The sequence below is a fragment of the Alligator sinensis genome, unplaced genomic scaffold (assembly GCF_000455745.1).
Source record: "Alligator sinensis unplaced genomic scaffold, ASM45574v1 scaffold1105_1, whole genome shotgun sequence".
Taxonomy (NCBI): domain Eukaryota; kingdom Metazoa; phylum Chordata; order Crocodylia; family Alligatoridae; genus Alligator; species Alligator sinensis.
The window spans coordinates 85,912-93,092 of NW_005843454.1; positions in this window are offsets into that span (position 1 = coordinate 85,912).

Genomic DNA, 7,181 nt, shown 5'->3' on the forward strand with positions numbered 1-7,181 from the left:
GGGTTTGGGGGGGGTCGGAGTGTCAGCGGGCTGCACCTCTGCCCGGCCGGGAGACCCCGCCCCCCCCGGCACCGTCCGGCGCGTGCGCGCCACCGGGGAAGGGCCGCCGCCCGGCCCGTGTCGCATCCGCAGGATGGTTTAAGGCACCAGCCTCAAGGTTGCGTCCTCACCCTGGTGCCTTGAGAGCTGTGATGGAGACAACCGCACTCCTGGCACTCTTCTGCCCGTGTCAGTCGGCGCGTCCACACGTTCATTAAGCACCTTCGATCCTGCACGTTTTGTGTCCTGCTTACCTAATAAAGGACTAGCTAAATGCGCAGTACCTGAAGTTATTGCACAGTAGTGCCGGACAGCGCACGGTTTAGTGACGCACGCTGCACCCAATAGCACCGCAGCAAGCTGTGAACACCGGTGTCGCCGTGACGTGGTACGGAGCAGTGTCGTTAGGCCGCTGCGCAGTCAGCGTCTGGGGTAGCCTGCCTGTGTCTCTTCTCAGGCTCTTCCTCCGATGACCTGGTCTAATAAGAGAAACCACCTGGTCACTGCTCCATGCTGACCTGGCAAATGTAGGAAGATTGGGAGCCCTTTTGGGCTCCAAGTCAAGGTGTTCGGTGCTGCACGTTCAGGAAAGCCTGTGCCCTCCAGTTCCTTTTCGTGTCCATGTACTTAGCACAGTGGCTGGGGTGCTGTCACTTGGCAGCCTGGCACAGGCAAACCGCGGTTTGGGCCAGGTAACTCTCTGGTCAGAGATGTCCAGAAGCGTCCCCCGGTGGCACAGAGACATATTCTAGGGTGGCCCAAGAAGGATTTCCGGGTATAATCCCAGCCCCAAATCCAGTTCCTTATTCAGTTCCACGTATTTAGCACAGCGGCTTGAGAGCTGTCTGTTGTCAGCCTGGCATGGCCAAACCGCCCTTTGGGCCAGGCAAGTCTCTGGTCACAGATGTCCAGGACAGTCCCCCAGTGGCACAGAGACATATTCTAGGGTGGCCCAAGAAGGATTTCTGGGTATAATCCCAGCCCCAAAGCCAATTCCTTATTCGGGTCCAGATACTTAGCACAGTGACTGGCGTGTGGTGTCAGTTGGCAACCTGGTGCGGCTAAAATGCATTTTGGACCAGGCAGATGTTTCATCAGAGCTGTCCAGGAGTGTCCCCTGGTGCCACAGAGGTGCGCTCTGGGGTAGCCCAAGAAGAATTTCTGGGTATAATCCCAGCCAAAAATCCAGTTCCTTATTCAGTTCCATGTATTTAGCACAGTGTCTGCGGATTGGTGACAGTTGGCCAGCTCTCGAGGCTAAACTGCATCCTGGGCCAGGCAAGTCTCTGGTTGCAGATGTCCAGGACAGTCCCTTGGTGGCATAGAGGTATGGTCTGGGGTGGCCCAAGAAACATTTCTGGGTATAATCCCAGCCAAAAATCCAGTTCCTTATTCAGTTCCATGTATTTAGCACAGTGTCTGCGGATTGGTGACAGTTGGCCAGCTCTCGAGGCTAAACTGCATCCTGGGCCAGGCAAGTCTCTAGTCAGAGATGTCCAGGAGTGTCCCCTGGTGGCACAGAGATGTGTTCCAGGGTGGTCCAAGAAGGATTTCTGGGTATAACCCCAGCCCAAATTCCAGTTCCTTATTCGGGTCCAGATACTTAGCACAGTGGCTGGGGTGCTGTGTTTTAGCAGCCTGGTACGGTCAAACCACACTTTGGGCCAGGCAGGTCTCTATTCAGAGATGTCCAGAAGCATCCCCTGGCACTGAGGTGTGGTCTGGGGTGGCCCAAGAAGGATTTCTGGGTATAATCCCAGCCCCAAAGCCAATTCCTTATTCGGGTCCAGATACTTAGCACAGTGACTGGCGTGTGGTGTCAGTTGGCAACCTGGTGCGGCTAAAATGCATTTTGGACCAGGCAGATGTTTCATCAGAGCTGTCCAGGAGTGTCCCCTGGTGCCACAGAGGTGCGCTCTGGGGTAGCCCAAGAAGAATTTCTGGGTATAATCCCAGCCCATAATCCAGTTCCTTATTCATTTCCATATATGTAGCAGAGTGGCTTGGGTGCTGTCTGTTGGCAGCCTGGCACAGCGGAACCGCGCTTTGGGCCAGGCAAGTCTCTGGTTGCAGATGTCCAGGACAGTCCCTTGGTGGCATAGAGGTATGGTCTGGGGTGGCCCAAGAAACATTTCTGGGTATAATCCCAGCCAAAAATCCAGTTCCTTATTCAGTTCCATGTATTTAGCACAGTGTCTGCGGATTGGTGACAGTTGGCCAGCTCTCGAGGCTAAACTGCATCCTGGGCCAAGCAAGTCTCTAGTCAGAGATGTCCAGGAGTGTCCCCTGGTGGCACAGAGATGTGTTCCAGGCTGGTCCAAGAAGGATTTCTGGGTATAACCCCAGCCCAAATTCCAGTTCCTTATTCGGGTCCAGATACTTAGCACAGTGGCTGGGGTGCTGTGTTTTAGCAGCCTGGTACGGTCAAACCACACTTTGGGCCAGGCAGGTCTCTATTCAGAGATGTCCAGAAGCATCCCCTGGCACTGAGGTGTGGTCTGGGGTGGCCCAAGAAGGATTTCTGGGTATTATCCCAGCCCATAATCCAGTTCCTTATTCGGTTCCATATATTTAGCAGAGTGGCTGGGGTGCTGTCAATTGGAAGCCTGGCACGGCCAAACTGCGCTTTGGGCCAGGCAAGTCTCTGGTCACAGATGTCCAGGACAGTCCCCCAGTGCCACAGAGGTAATCTGATGGTTGGCCCAAGCAGAATGTCTAGCCATAATCCCAGCCTGAAAACCAGTTCCTTTTTCAAGACATTATACTTTGTATAGTGGGCATGGGGGCTGTTATTTGGCAGCCTGGCACGGCCAAACTGCGCTTTGGGCCAGGCAAGTCTCTGGTCACAGATGTCCAGGACAGTCCCCCAGTGGCATCGCCATGAAATCTGGGTGGCCCAAGAAGTATTTTGCCCCATAATCCCATCCTAATCTGACCTTCCTTTAATGCTCTGTACTTGATGTGAGATATTATTTTACATATTAATTAGTACATATGCGTAGCTAATGAAATTCTGTCTCTTTAGCAAGTGTAATCATTAATAACAAGTTTTTTTGGGTCTAGATCAGGTTTGAAAAAGGACCCGGGAATAAGGAATAAGGAACTGGGAAAAAGGAACCAACTTCAGCCTCATTTCATAGTTCAAGCACCAAGAAATGGAGGAGGGTGGGGAGCTGGGGGGCCCTGTGTGTCCTCAGCCTCCACCTCTGCGGCAGGGAGGGCTTTGCGAGGCTCTCCCCAGCACTGGGACCCCCGGCCTGTCTGCGAGCCCCGGCACTGATCACTGGCGCTGTGGAGCTCCCCACTGGGTGGGCTGGGGTTAGGGTTAAGGTTAGGCTGTGCCGTAGTAAGGACAGTGCCGGAGTCCTCTCCTCCTGGCACATTTTGGCTCCCGGGGCTGGATCAAGCAGCCCTGCAAAGCGCCCAGCCGAAGCGCCTGAGGGTCCTGTGGTGTGAAGGGGCATGGGGAAGCCCTCCCTCCAGAAGGGGCTGGGGGGACACGTGGGGACAGGTGGGAGTGAGCAGCATCCCCTGGGGACGGGAGCTTGCCCAGGTGCAAGGGCAGGGGGTCTGATCCTCTTGGGCTGCTCAGACCGTCCCGTGGCTGAGGCTGATCTGTGAGCCCAGGCCTGGCACGGACGTGGCAGGACCAGGGCAGAGAGACGCTGCCGCGCCCTTGCACCCCAGCGGGACCGGGACCAGGACCGGGACCGGGAGCTCAGCCCTGGGATCCCCGGCGCCACTGCCTCCTCATCCTGGTGGGGACCTTCCAAGCCAAGTCGGCGGGGCACGCATGTCTCCTTAGCGGAGCTCAGCCCCTCTGAGAGCTTCGGGGGCAGGGCCGAGCCGGGCGGTGAGATCCCTGCCAGGGCCATGCACCGCTGTCCCGGGCATCTCTCATGGAGCTCTCATTGGACTGGGGAGAAACCCTTCCCCGGCTCGGAGCCGCCTGCTCCGCTCCCTGTGGAGCGCGGCCCTGCGGGGGCAAAGCAGACAGAGGCAGTCCAGGAGCGGCAGTGGCCCAGCAACACCCAGGATCCATGGGACAGGAGTGAGCCCCCCACCCGCACCTGTGGGGACAGGGAAGAGCGACAGAAATGGGTGTGAGTACCCTCAGGGGGGGTTTCCGCAAGCGAGCCTGAGCCAGTGGTACGGGGCACTCCCAGCCACCCCGCAGCGCGCGCGGTGGCACACGCGGCTACAGGTTAGTCTCCATCGGGGATAAGGGGGAGGAGGGCACGAAGACTAGCGGGAGCAGCCAATTTACACGGTTCTGGGTCACCACCGGTCTCCTGCCAGGAATGGCCGTGCTGGTTTAGACCGGCAGTGGAGGAGCCCGGTGCCTGCTTTGCTGGAGGACGGGGGAGAATGGATGATCACAGCGATCCCTTCCAGCAGAGCGTCCTGACTCACCCACCTGCTCCAAAGTTCCCAACCACTCCCTCCCGACACCCAGGGACAGGCAGGAAGGCAGGGTTTAGCCTTGCAACCACATGTTCGTCCACATCCAAGAGCTGTGGTGTGGGCTTTTAAGTAGATGTTTTATATTTCTGAAAGAATTATCTTGAGGCATCATCTGGGCTTTGAAGGCATCCCCGTCCTGTGGTGATGGACCCGTGGCTAAGAGGTGATGCAGATAGGCAGGTGGGAGAGGAAAATGGACCAGGGGTGGGCAAAATATGGCCTGGGGGCCAGATCCAGCCCACCAGGGCATTCTATCTGGCCCGCAGGGCCTCCAAGAAATTTAGAAAATGTAATATTTATTTGCTCCTAGCTGCCTGTCAAAGATGACGAGAGACAGGGGCAGTAGGACTCAGGGGAAGCCAGCTGTAGGATCCAGCAGCAAGGCCCACCCAGCCCTGCCCCCACAACCAGAAGCCCCTTCCTAGCAGAGGCTTCTGGCCTGGGACTGTGGGGCTGTTCCTGCTTCCCTGTGCCAGAGAGGGAAATGCAGCCCTCAACAGCTTGCCAAACCTTGGTAAATGGCCCTCTGTCTGAAATAATTGCCCTCTGCTGAAATAGACAGACAAAGGTCGGGGATCCTAGTGCTCTGCCCTCATTTACACCACCAGGGGCCTGGGATCTGGAGACTTCTCTCAAACCTCTTGTTTCACTGATGGACACACACTGAATCTTCAAGCAATCCCTTTCCCCATGGTGTTCACTTGCAAATCCTCTGGTAACACTCAAGTATGGTATGTTGGGATTTTTTGCTGTCTTTATTTTTGTTTGTTTGGGGTTTAGTTCTTGTTCTTTTTCAGTTGGTTTTGTGTTTGGTTAGATTTTTTTGTTTGCTTGGGTGCTTGTTTTTGCTGGCCACCTCTATTTTCATTTGACATAGTCAAATATTCCTCCATCTTCCCATGTGGGGAAGGAAGGGCAGTTCTGCCAACTACAGTTTGTGTTGAATACATTGCTATGTAAAGGTATATGTTTCTAATGTGAAGTGTTGTGTCAGGGTAAATGGGCCCAGCTTTCCTGTGGGCAGGGGCGGAGGAGCCCCATCGGTCCCTCCCCCACGGGCTTTTTATGGAGGAACCTGGCCCAGTTGGTGACCTTCAACCTAGGAGTTACCTGTGTCTGGGTAAACCACGTGCATAAATTGTAATTGAAAAGTGTTATCCAATGGTTCCACATTGCTGGACAATGCCTGAGCTGCAAACAAGTGAGTGACTTCTTAAAGTTGTCCTTCCAAGGCTTTTGCTTGCACTGCCAGGATCAGGGGCATCAGCCACTGCTGAATCCTCAGGGTGCATCAGGTCACCACAGCTGGACGGGGGGGAATTGATACCTTCTGCAATGCAGGAAAGGAGGGAGAATGAGTCTGTGTCAAGGCTGAGCCTGTGCACTTCCTGGAAGACTCTCAGAAAGGAAAAGAAGGGGCTCACATGACCATCCCTCTGCAAGGTAGAGAGAGAAGCACCATGACTTCTCCAGGTGCAGCCCCATCCTGCCATGTTCTGCTCTCCCCTACCCAGGTGTTAGGAGCACAGCACAAGTCTCTCTCTCCCTCTAGTGACTGGTTCATGTTCAGGACTAAAGTCAGCTGGGGATGAGTCCAGTAAAATACTTGGCTTCTGGATTTTGTCTCCAGGTTTCCCTTGGGAACGGCTCTTGATCTAATTGATCCTAAGGGAACAGGGACAGAATCATTGAAAACCAGGAACCAACAATTTCTGCTGTTGAAAACTGGCATGATTGCTTTTCCCCTTTAAATGTTTTAAATTTTTCTAATTTGTTTCTCTTAAAAGTCCCTGCGTGTTTCCCTCCCACACGTGCCTTTGCCTCCCAGGTCCAGCTGTTCCTTCCACCAGTGGATTTATGTCCTCAGTCCCTCTGGTGCAGACAACATGGACAATCCCTGGTTCTTTCTTTTCCAGGCTGCCTGTTCACGCTCCAGCCATGAATCTCTTGCTTGCTAATTCTGAGTGTGTTCCTCAACCTGTTAGGCAATTTCCCTCATAGCACACTCAGGTGAATAAAGAGCCACACTGATGCCACCTCCCTGCCACAATTCAAGGCTATATCTGTCACACGGGCCCTTTTCTCACTGTCTTTCCCTCCCCACAGCCCACCTCTGCTTCAGCAGTCAGGTCAGACATTGTTCACATTGTCCCATTTTGAGACTTGGGGAACTATGGTCACACGAGCTAGGGCTGGGGTGCAGCACTGAGGTCCTTGGGCCCTGGGTGACTATGCCATCTCCTCCCTTCCATTACCGCAGTAAGCTTCATCCTGTGCCCAGGAAGGAAGGAGAAGCCAGGGCTGTGATTGCACAGTGCATGCGGCACCTGGATGTTTTAGGGCAGAGGTTAGTAGCCTGTGGCCTGCAGGCTGGATCCAGCCTGTGGAGTGAATTTTATCTTGACCACAAAGTCTGCAGCATGTGGCGGGCAAAAAACTCCTGCAGCCACGAGGGTATTTGCATGCAGAATGGCAGCCAGGAGAACATGTGGCTGGTCAGAAGCATCAGCTCGCTACCAGGTGAGGGGCACAATGTCAGCCCACTGTTCCTAGAGCTTGTGCCCCCTGTTTTGGGCAGGATGCTGCTCCTGCAGGTGCAGGGGGGTTCCACCACCCCCTGCTGGCCCATTAGTTTGGCCAGCTCTTTGATCCTCTTGGGGTTGTATAGGGTGACATTT